Source organism: Conger conger, chromosome 6 (assembly GCF_963514075.1).
Source record: "Conger conger chromosome 6, fConCon1.1, whole genome shotgun sequence".
Taxonomy (NCBI): Eukaryota; Metazoa; Chordata; class Actinopteri; order Anguilliformes; family Congridae; genus Conger; species Conger conger.
Genome location: NC_083765.1, coordinates 7,410,260 through 7,434,073, shown reverse-complemented (window position 1 = coordinate 7,434,073; position 23,814 = coordinate 7,410,260). Strand labels below are relative to the sequence as shown.

At 42.8% G+C, this 23,814-nt stretch overlaps 1 protein-coding gene across 1 annotated transcript in view; it reads right to left on the bottom strand.

Moving 5' to 3' along the window:
• Positions 1–23,814, bottom strand: part of LOC133131309 (receptor-type tyrosine-protein phosphatase delta-like) — a 391,331-nt gene that overhangs the window by 288,791 nt on the left and 78,726 nt on the right. Inside the window, exon 3 of the mRNA XM_061246612.1 lies at positions 21,017–21,040. The gene's annotated coding sequence lies outside the window, so the exon portion shown is untranslated. The remainder of the gene's footprint in view (positions 1–21,016; positions 21,041–23,814) is intronic.

The following is a 23,814-nucleotide window of genomic DNA, read 5'->3' as shown; positions in this document are numbered from 1 at the left end:
ACACACAATCTCCTCAGGGCAGGGGTGAAGATGAACCGTTCACAGAAGACTTAGAGAGCAGCAATATAGAGCCTATAGCACAAGATGCAAACCACTCATCAGTAGTAAGAATCGGAAGGCGAGATTACAATTTGCAAAGAAGTAAAGAGATGAGCCACAAGTGTTATGGACTGATGGGAGCAAGATTTACCTCTCCCAAAGTGATGCAAAGGCCACAGTGTAATGAAAGAAGGGATCTGCTCATGATCCAAAACATGCAAACTCATCTGTGAAGCACGGTGGAGGAAGTGTCATGGCTTGGACTTGCGTGGCTGCTTTTGGAGTAGACTCACTAATCTTTATTGATGATGTAACTGATGGTAGCAGCAGGATGAATTCAGAAGTCTACAAAAATATTCTGCCTGCCAACTTACGAATAAATGTGTCCAAACTAATTGGGAGAAACTTTATCATGCAGCAAGACAATGAACCAAACTTCATTAGGGGGAAAGAGGAGATTGAAGGGAACAAATCCCGAAAGAGAGAGAGAAAAGTTAGCAAACGGGAAAGACATGGCTGAAAACTTAGCTAAATCAATAAGGGTAGGGGCATGCTACCTTAGAAGGGAAAAATGCAATAGGCACAAGAAAAATATTGCTCAACCTCCGAAGCCTTTAAGAAGATCTGACATTTGAGCTTTGATCATCCCTTTACAATAATCATTGGACTCGACCTCGCTATATAATTTGGCTTGAAGTAGGTGTTCAATCATATATAGTTCAGGTTTATCAATGTATGTTACAAACACCAGGGGTTATTTTGAGGGCATCATCATGGTTAGCTTCTCTCAAATGGAGCCTTTTGTTAGTCTCATGAGAAAAGTTTGTGATGTTACTGGATGCTTAGATTTTGTCAGTCTTCAAGTGTCTCCATACATATTCAATGGGGTTGAGGTCAGGTGATTGTGGATTGTGCAGCACTCCGCTCTCTTCTTCGGTCTTCAAAGCAGTGAAGTAACTTTCATTTGTTTTCCATTTTTCAAAATCCTGAAAAATTTTCAGTTTAATTTCAAGATTACATGAAAAAAAAAAAATGGAAAAAAAAAAAAAAAAAAACCCAGATTTTCAAACTTTTGGACCCCGCTGTACATGTTCAACAATACCCAACGCGAATGAAAATATGAACGGGAGTGATTTTGAAAAGCTGAAATACAGCGACGCAGCGAGCCGGGAACGCAGTGAACCCACACCGGAGGGGTCGGCCCGGCGCATTGAGAAGCCGCGCGACGCGGCGGAAAGAAAAATAATTACACACTCATCACCAGACATAAGAAGGCCTTGTTAAAAAAAAAAGAAAAGTGTTCTGTGAAAAAAAAAAAAAAAGTGGCATTGTGCCGTGGAGCAGCCTTGAAGGAGGAATATTAAGTGCTAAGGTAACTGTGCACATCTCCCGCGTGTCTCAAATGAGAGCGTTTGTGCAGCATCAGCTCGACATTAGCCCGTATTCTGCTTTATTTCCGCCTCCCCCGGGCCCCGCCTGATACCAGGCCAAGTATATTTCACCAGAATTAGAGGAAGTAATGGAGGAAGGCCGTCAGGAGAACATAACTGGGGCAGCGCACCTTCAGACTAAGCACATTTCAGCACTGCCTCCTGTACGGTACGTCTTCCCATCCTCAGACCTACCGCTCATTTATTAACATGAGGAAGTACACAACGCACTGCATTGTGGGTAACAACACACACACACACTTCCCCCAGGCGTGTGTGTGTCGGTGTAATTAGATCTGTAAAGATAAAAGTCTAACAATCATGCACCGCCTAATGAAAGCATTTAGAGTTAGCGAGAAATTATGTTAGCAAGCTTCTGCATTGAAACTGCTTTTCTGAATTTCATATTTATTCGTTTGCGATTACGTTAAGTGCGTTTTTAGTTTTGACGTGATTAATTCTCCCGGCTCAGAAGACTTTTGTAACTGAATTGCAAGTATATGAAGCACATACATCAACAGTGACATGCATTTCTACAAGGGCCACTATGTGTGCAGGGTTCATCTGTCTTCTTTTCAAACACAGTGTCAATTCACCAGTGTGTTGTGTCACTATGCCTCGCTGTCAAAAAAAGAAGCAAAAAATGATTAACTGTGACAAGCAACTTGATTGGCATAACATTCACTGTCAATAAAAACAAACTCTCTGTAGGCCAGGCCATAATCCTGTCAAATCTGCAATCTAGGCTACACATTTAAAAGTGAAACAATTCACCGCCTTCGAAATGAGTTGCTCGTCCATTTCTAATCGTTTCTTATTTGGTTCGTGTTCACTTCAGAAAGCTAATGTTGCCCCAGAATCATAAGCACTGTGCGATCTGCTTAGAAAAAGTGGCATTGTAAGAGCATAGACAACCTTCAGTGAACAATTACTGAATTTACAGAACAACCTCATCATAGTCTTATTGTTCACCCTCGCTGAAGTAATTTATTTGGGAACTTGCATTACATAGAATTCCCTCAACCTTGTATTCAAAACGACTATCATGACAGCTAGTTGACTGTGAAAAACTGTCATTGACCTAAAGTATTATGTTTCTGAATAAATGTAATTACATGCTGCACATGCTAAGATGATATCTTTACCTGGAGCTTGCAGATAGTACTTAGCATGTTAATAGTTAGCTGCAGCATTACTTTGAAAGTAATTGAAGTGAGCTACTTTGCTCAAGGCAATGGCAACAATTCCCGAAAACTAACAGCATTCTTGTTGCAAGAACAATTCCTTTACATTTTCGCATATGTTCTTATCTACAACAACTTACTTAGATTGCATTTTCACATACAATTTCACATACAACAGCAATTGAGGTGAAATGCCTTTGCTCAAGGTTACAACAGCAAACTCCAGCTGGGAACCAGACACACAATCTTAGAACTGCAAGCTCTAGCACCCTCACCGTAAACTTACTTAACCACATTCTAGCACTAAATACCATTACACATGTTATTAACCGCAGTTCTAATTATGCAGTTATTACTCTCATGCAGTATGTCCACGATATGGATATATAGTAGAACACATTGAAATATATTGTAATTGTACATATTTTGGAATTTAATAATACATACACTGATGAGCAAAAACATTGCCTAATATGCCGTTGGTCCTCCGTGTGCCAGCCAAACAGCTCTGACCCTCCGAGGCACAGACTCTCCATGCCCTGGAGCATGCCCTGTGGTATCTGGCACCGAAACGTTAGCGGCAGATCCTGTCAGTGCTGTATGTTGTGAGGTGGAGCCGCCGCGGATCGGACCTGCTGTTCCAGCACATCCCACAGATGCTCGCTGGGATTGGAGGCCAGGGCAACACCTTGAACTCTTCATCAGGTTCCTCAAATCATTCCTGAACAATCTGTGCACAGAGGGTACCCTGCTGAGAGAGGCCACTGTCATCGGGGAATACCGTGGCCATGAAGGGGTGCACCTGGTCCTCAAGGATGTGCAGGTAGGTGGAAAGTGCGAGATTGATATCCACATGAATGCCAGGACCCAAGGATTCCCATCAGAACATTGCCCTGAGCATCACACTCCCTCCACCAGCTTCTTCCCCATTAACAAGTATATAAAATAAGTCTATATACCTAATAAAGTGTCTGTGCAGGATATAGTCTGTTTAAATGCATAATGTTTGACGGTACAGGGCACTGTCACACTCAGTCAGACTGGCGGTTCACTGACCTTAATAAACTGAGTAACAGTGATGAAACGCAGCTCTCTTGGCCTTCCAGCCAGTAATCTAGTCCTCCGGACTGAGCTCAAAGCCCAGGAGGGAGGGGTCTGCCTTGTGCCGTGCTGCTACTACTGTACCTCACGGTCAGTCCTTTCACAGACCTTATGCATACAGAATGAAGCATGCTTTCACAGATTCACAATCTGTAATGAAGTAAAAAACCATAATGACCCTCATCCTAATCTGCCACTTGGGACAGACAGGCCTTTTTTTTCGGTGAGCTCAGATTTAGCGGGGTCTGTTTGTGGGCTGAAAGAGCCGCTTAAGGCTGGGGGGGTCACCAGGGAGGTACTGCTTCCTGTTTGTCAGTCCTGCCGCTTCGTTGTACTGGGTGTGAAATTGTGAGATTCCCAGAATGCACACGCTACCATATGACGATACAGCAGTAAAATCATTAAGGGTGTTTTGGCCGCCTTTGCAGATGTTATCATCAAACAAACAAACGTCTTTGATTCATGTTGCAAAACTTCCCTGGACTTCCTGTGAGTCAGATGAAAAGGAAGTGAAGGTTGAAATGAAATCAAGGTTACGATGGTTGCCATGACAAATGTGGTCGCATTGTCTGTTCTATATGGTTTTGCGGACCACATAGTTTATTCCATATGAGAAAAATATATTGTTCCCCCCTTCCCCCTTCCATCCTCTACTGCTCATTATTCTCACTATTATAACCGTCAAAACACAGTGACTGCTTACAGCAGCCAATTCCATGGAATTAGCCTACAAGCTAATCCAACTAGCACCTGTTCGGTTTTTATTCCTGGTCTTAGAGTGCTTATGTTCTTATTGGTTGGATCCAGGGTGCTGCTTGTTTGCATTCATCGGACTCAGCCCCCGGTTACGGTTTCGTAAATGAAGCAGTCAAAGAGGTCAAAATAAACTATGTACAGCAGGTTAATGCTTTGATTTCACATTCATTTACACAGTAAGAAAGCCTGGCAGGAAAGTCCCTCATTTCAGTTATCACGTATAATTCATTTTTCAAAATATTTTAAAAGGTAGAAACATTTAGAAACAGATATCATGCAAATATTTATCCGTTGTGGCGAAATGACAGTTTGTTAGCGCAGCAGATCGTTGTACTTTACACATCCTTGTTGACATTTTACTTGAGTGATATGACATGACTAATAGTTTCTTCTCTTCGGCTCCTGAATGACTGCACACCTGTGGTATATTATCTACAATAAGCACAAGAGTGATGCAGATCCCGAGAACACCATATGTTCCCACCACATTAAAAACCGATGCACGGCATAGTTTAGAATTTAACTGCCAGGAGCGTTGGTTTAATTTCTTTATTTATAGAAGCAGATAGAGAGGAGATCTGCCCAACCGGCGTTCAAATGAAAGCGACATCCCAGCACGATATCGCAGTCCCCCCATCACGGCAGTGGTTGATGAAGCTCACCGAGGTGAGGATTTTGTGTTTCTGTAGTGCAGAATTGACGCGGGCAGGCCGCCACCTGGCAGTTTGACTGCCTCTGTCACTCCGCAGACTGACGGTTAGCTCTCGCTCCGGCCCACAATGACTTTGGTCTGCGCTTTAGTGCGAGCATCTGTTGTCACCCCTAGGTAAAAATGAGGGCCATAAATTAGTCTGCAGGAGAGCGCCACTAATAGGACACCAAACAGCTCCGCTGACCCGGAAGGCTGACGCATAAAATGTGAGATACGATCGCGCCGGCGTGCTCCGGCTTGCACCCCGGGTTCAGAATCGTAAAAGCGGGACCGAACATCACGGCCCTTGTTGGACTGTCAGTGCGCTGGTCCTTGATGGGGCTTGGGTGTGTGATTACATTACCTTACGTGATTTACCGCCGGAATAGACTCACATATTTGTCCAAGCCGACGTACCTACACAGGAGCGTACAAGCAGCGTTATCCATTTACGTCCCAAAAAAAAAAAAGAGAGAGAATTTATCGAGCGAGGCAATTTGGGTTAAGCACCCTGCTCAAGGTTACAAGAGCGGCTCCAAGGGACCCGGCGATGGCAACCTCCCATCTAACCGGGGACACGGAAGAGATGTGAGGCGATGAGCTTAATATATTTTGCAGTTGAGAGCAAAAGTGACTTACAAGAGAAGAAGTTTCACTCTTCTGTGAGGGCATTTAGCAATTAACCTTTAGCCTGCTGAGAGCTCGAGCCATGGTGTCACTCAGGGCAAAAGTGAAGTCCCCATCGCCACTGGCTGTTTCTGTTTTCACTGTTAGGGAACTGATTAGCTGTGCCAGGACTGTCACATATTATAATACACCGTGCAAGGGCAAAGTAAGTCTATCTCAATGTGGGATTTGTATTATTGCTGTAGACAAGTGTGTGCCATCGCATTGTTTTTCTTTCATTATTTTCTGCTCCCTCAGAAAACTTAGTGTTTATTAACGGAGCTCAGAGTGTGCAAGTTATCAAGGGGGAGGTTTAGCTCCGGGGCTCAGATCTGGAATTTAAAAAATATGTTTAGCATTGAAATACGCCGGGAAAAAAATGATCCAGGGACTCGAGCACCATTAGCAAGCTTGAGGGTTAGCTTACAAATGCAGGAATTGAACTTGCAGATGCACACAACCATCGCCTTCTGCGGTGTGGCAGAAGACCTCGCTGGTCTCGTCCTTCACTTAATAATGCGAAGCAGCTGGATGCCCAATGTTCATTTAAACTCAGCTTTTTTTAAAATAAGCCTATTTTAGTTCAATTTTAAGTAAATAAAAAATACTATAGCATGTCCTTGATAATAATATTTGAATAAGCATTAAAAGGTCAATTGACAAAAATCATCTTTTTATGACTAATAAGGGGAAGCTAGCCGTAGTTATATGTACAGTCTGTAGCACATTAGTTCCCTTAACCCTGCATTGCTCCAGGGGTGGATTGTCTCCTGCTCAGTCAAATCAACTGTATTTCGCTCTGGATAAGAGCGTCCGCCAAATGCCGCTAATGTAATGTAAATACGATTTCTAAAGCATCCAATGTGCATGCATGTGAGTGTATGCATCTGTGAGAGAAAGAGAGAGAGCCAAAGGGAAAGGGGCTGCTGACACCCGGTCACCCTGATTCTACAGCGGGGTTTGCGTAGCAGTGGAGTCGTCATGTGCAGCGGTCTGCTCCAGTATTTCAGCGAGCTGCTCTGATGACCTGGCTTTTTCCGCTCTGGGGTAATGTAAGCACGCGCAGTTCTCCCAACGGTGGCTGTTCCTTTTTCAGAGGTCCCACGGGTACCGCATTTTACAGCCACGCTGATGAATATTATATATACTTGTTTTGACAAAGTGTGGTTTGCCCTCTTGGGCTGCAGATGATATTAATCACTACAAATTCCCAGACAAGGCAAACATGCAGGGAATAGAGAACGAGAACAAAAGAGAGAGCCTTCATCGGCAGGCCTCTGCAGACTGTGGGAGGACAAATTAAAAAGAGTTTTCAGAACAGAATAAACATCTATTTATTTTAATCAGTCTTGGATTAGGTCTCCAAAATTGAGTCAGGGCCTGATGGACTGCACCTCAAGCAACTTGTCGACCTCGGTTGTGGCCACATGGCCGATCGACGTCTAGTCATAACGGAACCCCTTTTCTACCAGTAATAGATTCGTGTTTGGTACTTATCGAATTACTGGCCAAAACAAATGTTAATTTCTGCCCCACTAATCAGTGCACTACCAATCTCCGTGACTAATGTTGATTAGCCATCTAAACAATGTCAAAATGTTAGGTAGGTGTTTTGCTGTGGTGCGGGGGTGTGTGTGGGTGCTGGTCATTGAGAGTTTGCTCTCCTACAGTATGTGACCCCCAGGCCTTTTAAGCAGCAGCCTCTATTGGTAAGAAGCAAGGTCTCCTGGTAAGCAAGGAAAATGAACCTTGAGTTTGGAAACTGATATTGAAGCTTTTTTGAGTAGCTTAGAAATGTTGCTCTACATTCTGTTCTCACCTTTGACTGTAACAGAAAAATATTTTCTCTCTATTGTATGGTTTGGCTATACAACCTGATGCAAAGCAGGGGTTAGACTTACCAATACAACTGCTTCTGAGGCAAAGACCATGATTCATTAAGCATTTGTAATTTCATGTTTTATGACAAACAACCTTCTGAATTCAGGCTTACAGAATATGTCTGAATCATCTTATTTGACATTAAAAACCAGAAACAAATGTTGAATCAAACAGAAAATATGAGAACCAAGCAAGAACATCTGTAATATAACCTTGACAGAATGAGAAGTTCATTCATAAGTAAAGTCCATAATTAAGCAAAACACGGGCCGTTTTTTTAAAATGTTAGTTGATTGGGCAACATGTAGAATAATGGAAAGGGAACTGAGCTTGTAATTTAAAGGCTGCTAGGCTGATTCTTAAGCTGGGCACTACCATGGTACCCTTGAGCAAGATACGTAACTTCAGCATACAGTGGGGTGCAAACATTTGGGTATCTCTGTTTTAGATGTCTGTTACAATGAATCGGCATGTGATTAAAAGCAAACAGAGTTAAACATGAGACCTTTCTGCACATTTTAAAGCAATTCAAATGCTTTTTAATTCCATTTTTTTTCAGTGGCTATTCTGTCAGGTTCTGGAAGACCAAGAAAGATTTCAGATAGAATGGCCCGAGACCTGGTAAGAAATTCTCAGAAGAACCGACACATCACTGCAACAGAGCTGCAAAAAAGGTCTAGCTGGACAGGACAACAAGACAACAAACTTTACACAACAACACCCTGAATGGCAGAGTTGCCAGAAAGAATGACCCCAAAATAAAATGCAAGGAGGCCGAAGAATATAGCTAAAGGTGTTCAGCCAGGAATAATGGGGAAAGATTCCAAAAGAGAGTATTGAAAGACTCTTTACAAGCATTTACACGCTGTTATAGTTACCCGAGGAGGAGTTAGAAATTATTAACTGACAAGGTTCCAACTTTTGCACAGGGCCCTTTTCTATTATTTTGAAAAAATAATCTTGCTTTAAAATGTAAAGAAATATGTCATGTTTAACATTGTACCATTCAGAGGTCAGGTTCGCTTCTGCTCACTTGGATATAAATTTTGACCAGGGGTGCCAAGATTTTGCACACTACTGCATAACCAGCCATATAAATGGATACTATGTAAATATGTGCCCGTAGTTCCAGAAAATAGTGCCCATAATATGAAGACATTAAATAGCATTAACTGTAGTGTCAAGTCCAAGACAGCAGACTGTAAAAGAGATATGTGACATCTTCAGTGCTCTTCCCCTTATGAATGGCCGGGCGGCCTGTAGCATAGTAGTTAAGGTGCATGACTGGGACCCGCAAGGTCGGTGGTTCGATCCCCAGTGTAGCCACAATGAGATCCGCACAGCCGTTGGGCCCTTGAGCAAGGCCCTTAACCCTGCGTTGCTCCAGGGAGAGGATTGTCTTCTACTTAGTCTAATCAACTGTACGTCACTCTGGACAAAGGCTTCAGCCCAATTGCATGACATGAGATGACATGACATACCATAGGTAATGTACATTAAGATAGACTGCAGTTACAGAAAGCGCCAATTGATGACTTATGACAAAAAGAAGTGAGATGAACGCTTTGCGGCCTGACGTTATAATGCCCTGTGACCCATGCAAGCACTGCGTGCCGTTTGGCGGGTTCACAGGGAGACGGCTCGACGTGACACAGCCGTATGCGCCGGCCTGTAGCGTAGTGGTTAAGGTAAATGACTGGGACACGCAAGGTCGGTGGTTCTAATCCCGGTGTAGCCACAATAAGATCCGCACAGCCGTTGGGCCCTTGAGCAAGGCCCTTAACCCTGCATTGCTCCAGGGGAGGATTGTCTCCTGCTTAGTCTAATCAACTGTACGTCGCTCTGGATAAGAGCATCTGCCAAATGCCAATAATGTAATGTAATGTGATGTACAGTCAGGTCAATAAATATTGGGACAATATTTTTGGCTCTATACACCACCACAATGGATTTGAAATGAAATGAACAAGATGTGCTTTAACTGCAGACTTTCAGCTTTAATTTGAGGGTATTTACATCCAAATCAGGTGAACGGTGCAGGAATTACAAAAGTTTGTATATGTGCCTCCCACTTTTTAAGGGACCAAAAGTAATGGGACAAACTAACAATCATAAATCAAACTTTCACTTTTTAATACTTAGTTGCAAATCCTACAGCCTGAAGTCTGGACCGCATAGACATCACCAGATGCTGGGTTTCATCCCTGGTGATGATCTGCCAGGCTTCTACTGCAACTGTCTTCAGTTCCTGCTTGTTCTTGGGGCATTTTGACTTCAGTTTTGTCTTCAGCAAGTGAAATGCATGATCAATCGGATTCAGGTCAGGTGATTGACTTGGCCATTGCATAACATTCCACTTCTTTGCCTTAAAAAACTCTTTGGTTGCTTTCGCAGTATGCTTCGGGTCATTGTCCATCTGCACTGTGAAACGCCGTCCAATGAGTTCTGAAGCATTTGGCTGAATACGAGCAGATAATATTGCCCGAAACACTTCAGAATTCATCCTGCTGCTTTTGTCAGCAGTCACATCATCAATAAATACAAGGGAACCAGTTCCATTGGCAGCCATACATGCCCACGCCATGACACTACCACCACCATGCTTCACTGATGAGGTGGTATGTTTTGGATCATGAGCAGTTCCTTTCCTTCTCCATACTCTTCTCTTCCCATCATTCTGGTACAAGTTGATCTTTGTCTCATCTGTCCATAGGATGTTGTTCCAGAACTGTAAAGGCTTTTTTAGATGTTGTTTGGCAAACTCTAATCTGGTCTGGTTTTTGAGGCTCACCAATGGTTTACATATTGTGGTAAACCCTCTGTATTCACTCTGGTGAAGTCTTCTCTTGATTGTTGACTTTGACACACATACACCTCCTGGAGAGTGTTCTTGATCTGGCCAACTGTTGTGAAGGGGTTTTTCTTCACCAGGGAAAGTATTATTCTGTCATCCACCACAGTTGTTTTCCGTGGTCTTCCGGGTCTTTTGGTGTTGCTGAGCTCACCGGTGCGTTCTTTCTTTTTAAGAATGTTCCAAACAGTTGATTTGGCCACAACTAATGTTTTTGCTATCTCTTTGATGGGTTTGTTTTGATTTTTCAGCCTAATGATGGCTTGCTTCACTGATAGTGATAGCTCTTTGGATCTCATATTGAGAGTTGACAGCAACAGATTCCAAATGCAAATAGCACACTTGAAATGAACTCTAGACCTTTTATGTGCTCCTTGTAAATGAGATAATGAGGGAACAACACACACCTGGCCATGGAACAGCTGAGCAGCCAATTGTCCCATTACTTTTGGTCCCTTAAAAAGTGGGAGGCACATATACAAACTGTTGTAATTCCTACACCGTTCACCTGATTTGGATGTAAATACCCTCAAATTAAAGCTGAAAGTCTGCAGTTAAAGCATATCTTGTTCATTTCATTTCAAATCCATTGTGGTGGTGCATAGAGCCAAAAAGAGGAGAATTGTGTCGATGTCCCAATATTTTTGGACCTGACTGCATGCTTTCTCCGGGCGACGGGTGCGCTCCTCTCAGGCGGGGCGAGGCGGCGGCGTGTTCCGGGAGGGCGTCTCAGTCTCAGATAGGGCTGAGGAGAAGCCATCTGCTGGAGGTGCGAAGAGACGTCAGCGCCACTTCCATGTGATTCAGAGCTGCTAATGAAGCCATGAAAGCAGTCTGAGAACGAGCATTTAACCCCCCCCAAAAAAAAAAACTCTCACAGGGAGAGGAGAGCCAGAGAGAGTGAGCGTTTTACCCCCCCCAGAACTCAACCAGGGAGAGGAGCGCCAGAGAGAGTGAGCGTTTTAGCCCCCGGCTATATGCACACACCTAAATATGCTACATCTATATCATTACTGCTGCCATTCTGCTAAATGTACCGCTTTCTCTTTCATCAAAATACAGTAATTTTAAACAGCTGTTAGAGAGAGAGGAGAGAGGAGAGAGAGAGACAGAGAGAGATAGAGAGAGCGAGAGAGACAGAGAGAGCGATAGAGAGACAGAGAGACAGAGAGAGATAGAGGGAGAGAGGGGGGAGAGAGAGATAGAGATACAGAGAGAGGGAGAGAGATAGAGAGAGAGGGAGAGAGATACAGAGAGAGGGAGAGAGAGAAAGAGAACAATGTGAAAAAGTGAAGGCATTGACTCCCCTGCGACTCATAACAGCCCAAAATCACGCTGCATGAACATATAGAGTAGTGACCCCAGTGCCCCACACAAGCTGCTAATCGGCCACTCTGATAACCAGCTGCTTTAATTGGCTGCATGTCCCTCTCTCTGTGCCTATAATGACCATCACGCCCAAGTGCCTGCACTATGGAGGAGGGTCTGAGTTTGGAGATGCTTATGGTTCAATAACAATGCTCTGCCGGATAAGAACAGTCTACATAAGGAGATATATGATCTGTTATCTGCATCCTGGTTAAGGAGTCGAATCTATATACATTGGTCAACAGTCTTAGGTTATTGGGATCCTGGTTAAAGTTCTTGACGTTTGTATATACTGTAGTCCAGATGATTCTGTGACTAGTATTCACTTATTAGTCAAGTATAGAAATTAGCATCTGGTAATTCTGTTACAACCAGTACAGAGACACTTTTTGGACGATCAAAAGAATCCATGTTGATGAACATAAAAAAAACAACAACTCATGGCTCTATGTGTATGTAGGTTGCTAGATGAATGCAGTAGAAGTAGAATTCAGGTAAAGCCCCCGCTTGCCTCAGTAATAATTTACCATCAGATGTAGATGCTGTGGGAGAGATTAAGACCATTATCTGATGTTCTTAAATGGAATATCTTTAGACACGGACAGAGTCGAGCTGGGAACAGAGTCAAACCTTTGACCATCTGCTCATCATGACAGACCTCCTGCTCACTGAGGCTCTATGGCATATTATGTCCTTACAGTCTCACTTCATATCAATGTGCCGCAATTACACTGAGCTGCAGGTACCCACGCTACAGATGGGTAAAACCTTCGATATCACTGCACTTAACCTGATCAATGACACTGAGCTGATTGTGACTATTGTCCCCAGTCTTTCATAAAACCTGTGACCCACAGGGATTACATTACATTACATTGATGGCATTTAGCAGACGCTCTTATCCAGAGCGACGTACAGTTGATTAGACTAAGCAGGAGACAATCCTCCCCTAGGGCAATGCAGGGTTAACGGCTGTGCGAATCCTATTGTGTCTACACTGGGGATCGAACCGCCGACCTTGCGGGTCCCAGTCATGAACCTTCACCACTACACTACAGACCACCCTACGGCCTGTATTAAAACATGCACTACAATCAATGTTCTCAAGGGGTCTCCAAAGACACTGAACTCGGACAGCTACAGGACAATGCTCCAGGTTGTGGCTAATTGTGACCCTCATGAAAGTAATTAATCTCCCTAAAATATGGATGGGAAACATTTTAAAGAATGGAATGTCATACAGAAAAGTCTGACTGACCAAGTGACCCATTGTCTTCCTGGTATACACCTCACAGACGTGACACGTTCTACATGGTTTTCAGTTTATCCATACAGTGCACGCTCACAAAACAACATGAGACGGGGATTTCCAATCAGTCATCACCGCCGGTCTTGCTGTACAGAGACCAACAGCGAGGAGAGAGAGCATCCATCTATCAGCAGGGCACAGGAGAGGTGTGGGCTGTGTGTACGGTATATCATCCACAATTTGTGACAGCCAACTCTCCACTAGAAAACCTGCAGAAATTTCCACTAGAAATTTCATGCATTTCTCAATAGGCGTGTAATCAATGGCAGGGCATTCCCTTTGGTAAAACAGTGTAGGCAGAAGAAAATATTGGAAAAAATATATAAAAGAAATGGCTTAGACACCTGACAACAGGTCATGTAAGTAAAGAGACGGCACAGACAAGCCGTTTCCTGAAATCCGGCAAACCCGTGGGGATAAAGAGATTCTTAAGCATTGACCAAGTACATGGCAGTGCTACACGGCAGCTCTAAGGAATGCAATAATGGAGCGGGTTCCAGACCTACCAATAACTCCCACCTGAGCCATGCACAACAGGATGGGGAGGTTGGTGATCTTCTCCATAATACCACTCGCAGAGCCTCAGATTCTATTCCAGATCTGTGGACCTGGAGATGTACCAAGGCAGAAAAAAAAATGTACGCGCATTCCAGTCTTTTGCGTAGGTGCTGGACCTCTATGGGAATTCATACGCTATGTAAAAATAAGGAGAACCCCACACACTACACTTTATGTATCCTATTTCTTGAACTATGTACAATGTTTACTCAGGTCTTCATCATGATTGAATGGTGAAGACCTGAGGGTAACAATTTTCTCAATAGTTAAATAAATGGGAGCATCGAAGAGTTATGTGAAGGGTCATCCTCTTTTTTACATATAGACCTATGTACCAGTTCTCCCTTAAGTTGGAATGTAAGGGTCACACTACAAGCTTAGTAGCTATTATTTAGTTTACAACTAGGCAGTTACTAAACTCATTTGAACCGTTTGTCCTTAACACAAAGCTTAGTTTGTGGGATGTAAGCTCTTTGCACAAGTAATGTACAGTATTATAAAATTACATCAATGTTGATTGATTGATCCAACCAACCAGTGAACTCTATGACCCATCCATCATCTTAACGCGCTTATCCTGAACAGGGTCGCAGGAGCCTATCCCAGCATACATTTGGCGAAAGGCAGGAATACACCCTGGACAGGTCGCCAGTCCATCACAGGGCACACACACCATTCACTCACACACTCACACACTCACACCTATGGGCAATTTAGACTCTCCAATCAGCCTAACCTGCATGTCTTTGGACTGTGGGAGGAAACCCACGCAGACACGGGTACCCACTGCACCATCCGTGCCGCCGAACTCTATGATACAAAACTGAAATAACAACTCGTATGATGTCCTGTCCCATCTCTTAATTTCCCAATAGGTTATGAATGGAGAAACATGTTCATTTTTCTCCCAACAAATGGGTTTACAGTGCTATTTTCTAGCAAATTATACTCATAACATTGGCGAAGGTTTCAAACCACACAAGATTTCAAATCGGTCTGCCATTGAAAAAAGCCGGTATTCAGACATTAATTAAGCAGTTATTCCTGGCCAATGTCTTGCGTAAGCGTTTATTTTATATGTAAGGTTACCTTCTTACTATGTTGTGTAGAGCAACATATTTTATTTGTAGATAAGTTGTAACCTCGAAGCAACGGACATTACAGCTGGGTTAGTGCTTATTTATTCACAGCTGGTGCAGCTGGCCCCTGGAGATCGTCATCTCTCCAAATACCGCTGTTCCAGCACAGCTCAAGGAGCTGTTTACGGGCAAGGCTCCTGTCAACACAGAACACAGAAACGATCCTCCGCTCGTTTAGGAGCGGAGAAATCAGAATACGTGAAAAGTACAGAGAACGGGAACAACTATAAACAATGAATGCCCAACACTGGCTCAGCAGATGCAAAGTGCAGTCAGAACAATAAGTAGCCAATGTGTCAAAGCATGCAGAGAGATGTCCTTCTGAGACCCAGCAGAAAAAATACAGTCAAGTCTAATGTACGAATGTCCTGGACGACAAAAGGCTGCATTGGAATTGAAAATATTTATAGTTATTTATTCATTGATTAGATTGATTGATGTTTCGGCATAGAATAATGGTTCTTGAGATTAAGATCAGAGTGTCTCATCCCATATGGGTGACAAAAATGAGTTGATGGGTGTTAGGAGGATGGAACTGCCCAGATGCACTCCAATAGAAACCTGGAGGCTGTTTGGGCTTTTGACCCCAAGCAAGCTGACAAAACTCCCACTGGACTTGATTCCAGGTTTCGACAAGAACAGTGTTTTCCTGTTTGTTTGTTTTTTTCCAAACGTATAAATTATTTGCGCATTAAATCAGCACTGCAGTGGCACTGAGTCAGTTGAGGGACAGATGGGAAAATATTTCCAAATACTGCACAGACAGCAGAATCATACTTGTCCCTTCCAACCAACAGTGATACAGAAAATGCACATCTTCATATGGACAAGCAGCATCAAGCACTGATTTAAGAAAGATGACACTGTTAAAATACATCCTTGAATAAATTTCATCACAAGTTTAAACCTATTAAACCATTTCATTTAATCCGTTTTTAGATCAATTTATTTTAATTTCCGTATCCCTGCTGCAACTCATTTTTGCACCTTTAATGTGTGTAAGCAACTTCCCACGGATTAAAAAGCAAGGATATAGCACCATAAAAATAATGCTACTGTCACATATCTGTACTTAACCGCGCTGAAAACAGCGTGTGACTGTGGACACATTGCGGTCATTGCTAAGTGGCAATTAGCCTATCAGCGTGGATGAATGGAGAGGTGTGAGCCGATAATTGCCTAACACATGTAGTCAAAGAAGCCTCAGCTGACGTCATGCTGGGGGACGGCTGAATGTGGGGACGGAACCAGCCGGAAAACCTGACGGCCCGGGGTATGACCTGCGGCTGCATCCATCTCTTTCTGCACTCTGTTTGAGGCGTTATGATTGTCCTAACGGGGCGGCCTGTAGCGTGGTGGTTAAGGTACGTGACTGGGACCCGGTGGGTCGATCCCCCCGGTGTAGCTGCAATAAGACCCGCACAGCCGTTGGGCCCTTGAGCAAGGCCCTTAACCCTGCATTGCTCCAGGAGAGGATTGTCTCCTGCTTAGTCTAATTAATTGTAAGTCGCTGTGGCTAAAAAACGTCAGCCAAAATGACATGTAATGTAATGTAATGTTGTCAAGTCATTGTTACGGTATTGTAGGGCAGACTCTGACTCTGCAGGGCATGGTAACCATCTCCTTCTGCACTCTGCTTGAGGTATTACATTACCTTACATTACATTAATGGCATTTGGCAGACCCTCTTATCCAGAGCGACATACAGTTGATTAGACTAAGCAGGAGACAATCTTCCCCTGGAGCAATGCAGGGTTAAGGGCCTCGCTCTAGGGCCCAACGGCTGTGCGGATCTTATTGTGGCTACACCAGGATTAGAACCGACCTTGCGTGTCCCAGTCATTTACCTTAACCACTACGCTACAGGCCGCCCTGTAGCATATGCCAAAAAATGAGGCATTATGATTGTCAAGCCATTGTTATGGTGTTGTTGAGCAGACTCTGACTCTGTAGGGCGGCTGAACTGTACACTCAGCCAAGCTGCAGGGGGAGTGAAACCTCTGCTGTACTATCCCAGCCTTCAATACCATTAACTGCATGTATGAAAATGTAGACACAGGGACTGAGTAGTCAAAAGACCAAATCTCCAGTTAAAAGTCATGGCTTTGGCTGAAGAAAGCAAGCAGTTTGGTTTTGAGATGAGTTGGGTAGCGTTGTAGCTAAATCATTCATATACTGTATTTGCCGGATATCTAAAAATAAAAAATAATAATAATAAAAACACAGCTGTTTATTTTACCATAATAAAAAAATTAAAAAAAAGATATTCAATTTAAGAATGAATAAAGTAGGTCTCTAACTATTAGCAATTATAATTATGCAGATTTCAAGTGGGTGGCCAGGGGGGCTGGAAAAGACATGATCAAAGACGTGTCCACACACACAAACACCCCACTACGGTGTTAATTTGATTTCCTGATGAGCAGCCAAAGATGCGAAAGAAGTTGTCCGCAAACATGCGTCACCGTCGGTAGAACAGCAGGGGAAAAAGTGCGATATGTAGTACAGTAGAGTCCACCTGCATCTCACCGGCCCGCTGCGCCGGGCGACGTTTGAGTTCTGTAAACCTCCATCTGTCCGTCTCCCCCGGGGCAGGCTACCATTCCGCACAATCCGCGCGTTTTCTCTGCCAGCGGGCTTAATTGCAGCTTCCCTCAAAGCGTCCCGGGTTTCTCTGGAGCTGTGGCACCTCTCAGGCTTCACCGTCTCCGGGCGCTGGACTGTGCAACGGGGAGGCGCTTCTCCCAGTCGCGTCATATCAGGATTAATAGCCGAGATAAATAAAGCCCGACCATCAACTTAGCATAAGTGCTCTTCTGACCATTAAAGAGATGCTGACTGCCCTGAACGGGAGAGCGCTTCCCTGTCCAGTCACCTTGCGTCACACTTAAATCACTCTGTTTTTATGCTCCGGAGACACAAGCTTCATGTGTGACTTTAAATTAAATTGAATTAAATTGAATTGTCACAGACGTATTTACACGTACTACCTATTTCAAAAACTATAGATGTTTCTTCTTGCACTTCAACACATAGGTACATTCTACAATGATAAAAGGCTTTTGGATACATTTTAACACATTTTTATATGATTGCGTATGCAGCAGTACCATGTCAAGCCAGGTGTTGAGCACTCAAGGGAACTCTGCTTTGACAATGAGGTATGGTAAGCCTCAGCTAAGTCCAGAGCTTCTGAATTTCTGTTCAAAAGCACTTCCAACTTTCCACCTGTGTCTAATTCCACTGTCACACCCACTGGTAATACGCCAGCTTCTGAATTTTTGCCTTACAGTGTAAATTCGCTACAAACCTTAATTAAGTGCCGCTGAGTAATTCACTTGTTAGCACAAAAGTGACTCTCTTCTAAACCTGAATGTTTAATGCCTGAAATCGCTGTAGCTGCCCTTCTCAGTACATTTTTAGAAACATCTGTCACAATAGTGTGGTAGTGCCCAGAGCCATGTTCTCATAGAGGCATTGTATAACACTGTATTGTATTTACTGCTGCAAATCTTAATATTAAAAACTGCCTTTAATACTGCTCTGGCAGAATATCTACGTACTGTACATCCAGGTAGACTCAGGCGTCAGGAAGTGGAGTCACACAGGGTTCGGGGCTTGGGCCACTGCTCTTTCTCATTTATATAAATTACCTTGACAGAGACTGACTAAGGTCATACAGGAACATTTCAACAGGAACAGAAGTGGGCGAATTAAATTCAATAGAACTAAATGTAAAGTTCTACATGAAAACATAAGGCGGGATTACTTTACTGTATGTCTGGTACAAAATTTGAAAGTGCACAGGTTGGAAAAAAAGGTGGTCGTAATAGTTGACCAAAGCCTTTCAGGTTCTAGTCAATGTACGGTAGCAGTAAAAATTGCCAACAGGATGCTAGGATACATAGCCAGGAGTATTGAGTATAAGCCTAAGGAAGATATATTCACCTTATACAATACTGTTGGTAGATCACACAGTGTGCAGTTCTGGGGACTGCACTATAAGAAAGATATAGAGGTGCTGGAAAAGGCAAAGAGGAGAGCAAATAGATTGATTCCATGAATAAAAGATAAGAGTTATGAGGATAGATTTAGGATAGATAGCTTAATCTCTTTAAGCTTAGTAAAAGGGGGGATTTGATTTAGGATTTTAAATGCATTAAAGGGATTAACAAAGTGAACTAGGTTTTGTTTACTTTCAGCTAAGATCTGCCTTAAAAACATATGGAGTTCCCTGGAATTCTCCTCTCCCCTCACATCCCATGTTACAATGGATTGCACCATTACTGGGCAGATCTTCTGTCTCTTTAATATATAGTACACTGATTCAGCACAGGGCCAAGGCTTTACCAATTGAATCCATATGGAACAGGGAGCTGGGGAGTTGGAATATAAACTTAGATTGGGAGAGAATATGGTGCAATTTAAGTATGACTTCTAAGAACCTAGCTCACCAACTAATTCACTTCAAAACCATACACAGAGCCTACATCACACCCTATAAGAGATTCCAGATGAAATTGCAAGTTACTAACAACTGTCATATATGTAACACTGCTTCACCCGGAACATTCTTACACATGTTTTGGGATTGTCCAGTTATCTCTAAGTTCTGGTTTCATGTAAACTCAGTTTTAGCGGATATACTTGATATTTGTTATGTTCCTAATCCTGGTTTTTGTCTCCTTAATGATAATTCTGAGATCAATCTAAAGCAAATTCAGTTCAAAATGGTATTCTCAGGGTTTACCTCTGCAAAAAAAACTATTTTAAAAAACTGGTTTACGCCGGATATGTGTATGAAATCTTTTTGGATCCATAGCCTTGTCAACATTGTCAACCTTGAACATACAACTGCGCGACTTAATAAGGCACAACCAGTGACTGTACAATCTTGGAACTCTTTCTCATCCAGGATAATTTCTTGGACTAGGGACAACAACAATCTGCTATCTGCTGTTTTTGTTGCTTTATGTATTGTCTTACCAAGCTGATGTTTTTTTTTTTTTTTTTTTTTTTTCTCAATTTAACATATGACTTTTGATATGTCTGTAACCTCCCCCCCCCCCCCCCCCCCTCCTCCATTTGAAAAAACAATAAAAATGTTGATCACAAAAAAAAAAAAAAAGTGAACTAGGTGATTTTTCAGGCTGAGTTTGGTTAGCAGAACAAGAGGGCAAAAAAATTGCTAAAGGAGAAATTCCATACAGATATTAGGAAGTATTTTTTCACACAGCGAGTGGTCATTGTGTGAAATAGCTTGTCAAGACGTGTAGTGCAGGCAGAAACACTGGGGGTTTTCAAGACCAGGCTTGATACGGCGCTAGATACTATTTATCTTTTAGGCAAACTAAAGAGTAGGTACACTCACTTAGGGGTAGGAAAAGGCGAGCATTGCTGGGCTGAATGGCCTTTTCCCGCCAGCACATTATGTTATATTACCTTATTATTAAGTCTTTTTTCTTTTTTTTTTCATATTTCTCATATTCTACCCCCATAAAATAATCCTGTTTTAGTCCTCTTATTGCCGACACGCGGACCCGTTTTACATTGGAGGCTAAATTAAATTTGCCAGGTGTCTACCTAATCCTGGACTCTATTTAAGTCTTGCAGGAATAAGGAATACGAACAGCGGCTGTAGGCTTTAGCAGGCACTGCAGACAATCATTTTTCACCGTGACGTTAAATCCTCATTTTCCCGTTTGTATAGACACAGACTTCCTTTCTTAAGTCAACAACTGCCGATGATCCTTTGAACAATCTAGGCCATTTGCCTCTCATTTAAATAAAATTTTAATTTAAAGCGCCGCGCACAGAAATGTTGCCAAGAATAGACGCTATGTGTTTGACTTTCGCATATGGGAATACTGGAGGAAGAATCGCAAAGCAGCGAAAAACCACCATGAACAAACAACAGAATATCAAGGCTTATTTCCATCCAGCGCTTACACTTTGCACAGTCAATTAGAGATGAGGATTTGACAAACTAAAGGACAGTATGAGGGGGGGGGAAAAACAGGTGAAATTAAAATCAGTTTCTTACCGTTCGGATATGTGGTCACATCAGCTGCATAGAGAAAGAGAGGGAAAAACAGGGTCAATAATGTGCTTTTTATGATGGATTTCACAGCAAGATCATTATGCAATAATTCATAATCTATCCATCCATCTAGGGAAGAACATATTCTAAGAATTGTCCTGTGGAAGATGTCCCTTATTGATAGCTGCATGTATAGACACATTTCCATGAGTTTTAAGTAAACAGTAAAGCTTTGAGTTTTTTTTTTACTTTTCCACTTCAACGCCAGAGCAGCAATATAAGCAAGTTGACAGAAACAACGAGCACCCTGCATACAATACAGCCATCATTTATGACATTAGTTCATAAACTGTGAATTATGAAACCCAACAAAACACGTTTATTTATATTACTCCCAACTGCCCAATACTGAAGCCAGCTTTACCGTTAATATACTGCCATATATTCTGCAAACTGTTAATAAAACATGTGCATTTTTGTGTACGTACTGAGGTAGGTGAGGAACAATATTTTTGATCTTTGTCTAACATACAACTGAACACAAACAAATGCTCTCTCTCACACACAGACACACCCACACAAGCTGAACAAGAAACGTGTTGTTAGTCCAATAGACAACTTGAGAAACAAGAGCAGAAGAAGAAGTTCAGAAAGAAAAGTTGTGTTCCTACAGTAACATTGCTTATGGAGACACAATGCTCAGTGTAATCCGTCAGTAACACCATGTGATTTATTGCACATGTCTCTTCCTTCTGCATCCATCGGCATCTCTCTGTGTACACTACCTGACTGCTATACCAAGAGAATACGCTCACCACGCCTGTATTATTTATAGACAGTACAAAATAAGGAATATGGCTGACAACTAATTAGTACAAGCATCACAGTAGGTGTTGCAATTATTAGAGAGCCTACTGCCTGATGCACAGCTAAGCAAAACTGTGTGTGTGTGTGTGTGTGTGTGTGTGTGTGTGTGTGTAGGTGTGTGTGGATGTGTGTGGGTGGGGGCGCGTGGGTGTGTGGGTGTGTGGGTGTGTGTGTGTAGGTGGGTGCGCGTGTGTGTGGGTGTGTGTGTGTGTCCTACAGTAAGCAACCCGGCAGCAATGTATCCCAGGCGAGTGGGATGCTCCTGTATTTTGCCAAATCCCTGAGGTTAGGCTGGATGCAGCTCTCACAGGAGCTGGGCTGCAGAACTGAACTCCTCAGAGAAAGAGGGATTTTCGCACATCTGGCGCTTTGAATGGCTGTGGGAGCTGTAATGCAGAACAGGTGAATAAGTTTTGCGCCAGTTCAGCTTAAAACATACTGGCCTGGATTCAATGAATATCTGTCTCCACCGTTCCCTCGCAGTAGTAAATCATCCTCGTTCTTTACCATCTCAAACTTGTTTTCCACACCAATATTAATGATAAAACATATGATGAAACTTCTAAACCATTATGCAGCGTAGTATAATGGTTAGGGAACGTTAAGCAGTGTAGTATAATGGTTAGGGACCATTATGCAGCGTAGTATAATGGTTAGGGAACGTTAAGCAGTGTAGTATAATGGTTAGGGAACATTATACAGTGTAGTATAATGGTTAGGGAACACTATGCAGTCTAGTATAATGGTTAGGGAACATTATACAGTGTAGTATAATGGTTAGGGAACGTTAAGCAGTGTAGTATAATGGTTAGGGAACACTATGCAGTCTAGTATAATGGTTAGGGAACATTATACAGTGTAGTATAATGGTTAGGGAACGTTAAGCAGTGTAGTATAATGGTTATGGAACATTAAGCAGTGTAGTATAATTTCAAAAAATGAAGTTCTGGAAAGGTTGCATACTCAACTCCCAGGTGGGACACTGCCATTGAGTTCTTAACTTGAATTGCTTCAGTGTATATCCTGCTGTATTAATGGATATTAAAATGTTAGAGTGTCTGCTAAATGCTAACAATACTCAAGTCTGAGTGAGTCTACACTCACCTGGGGTTTTAAGGTCTAAATCAGTGCCTGATTATAGAGTTGGAATGAGAACCACCAGCGCTGCTAGTCCCAAGGCCCATATGTGTGTATCCCTGATGTAATGTAACGTAATATCTCCTGAACATGCATGTCTGTTTGAGAGGGGAAACAACGCTTAGCATGAGGGGCGACCTGAGCTGGGATCCTTACATCACACAGGGCTGGAGTTTAAGAGTGGAACAGTGATCTTTACATCACACAGGGCTGGGGTTTAAGAGTGGAACAGTGATCTTTACATCACACAGGGCTGGAGTTTAAGAGTGGAACAGTGATCTTTACATCACACAGGGCTGGAGTTTAAGAGTGGAACAGTGATCTTTACATCACACAGGGCTGGAGTTTAAGAGTGGAACAGTGATCTTTACATCACACAGGGCTGGGGTTTAAGAGTGGAACAGTGATCTTTACATCACACAGGGCTGGAGTTTAAGAGTGGAACAGTGATCTTTACATCACACAGGGCTGGAGTTTTAAGAGTGGAACAGTGATCTTTACATCACACAGGGCTGGGGTTTAAGAGTGGAACAGTGATCTTTACATCACACAGGGCTGGAGTTTAAGAGTGGAACAGTGATCTTTACATCACACAGGGCTGGAGTTCAAGAGTGGAACAGTGATCTTTACATCACACAGGGCTGGAGTTTAAGAGTGGAACAGTGATCTTTACATCACACAGGACTGGAGTTTAAGAGTGGAACAGTGATCTTTACATCACACAGGGCTGGAGTTTAAGAGTGGAACAGTGATCTTTATATCACACAGGGCTGGAGTTTAAGAGTGGAACAGTGATC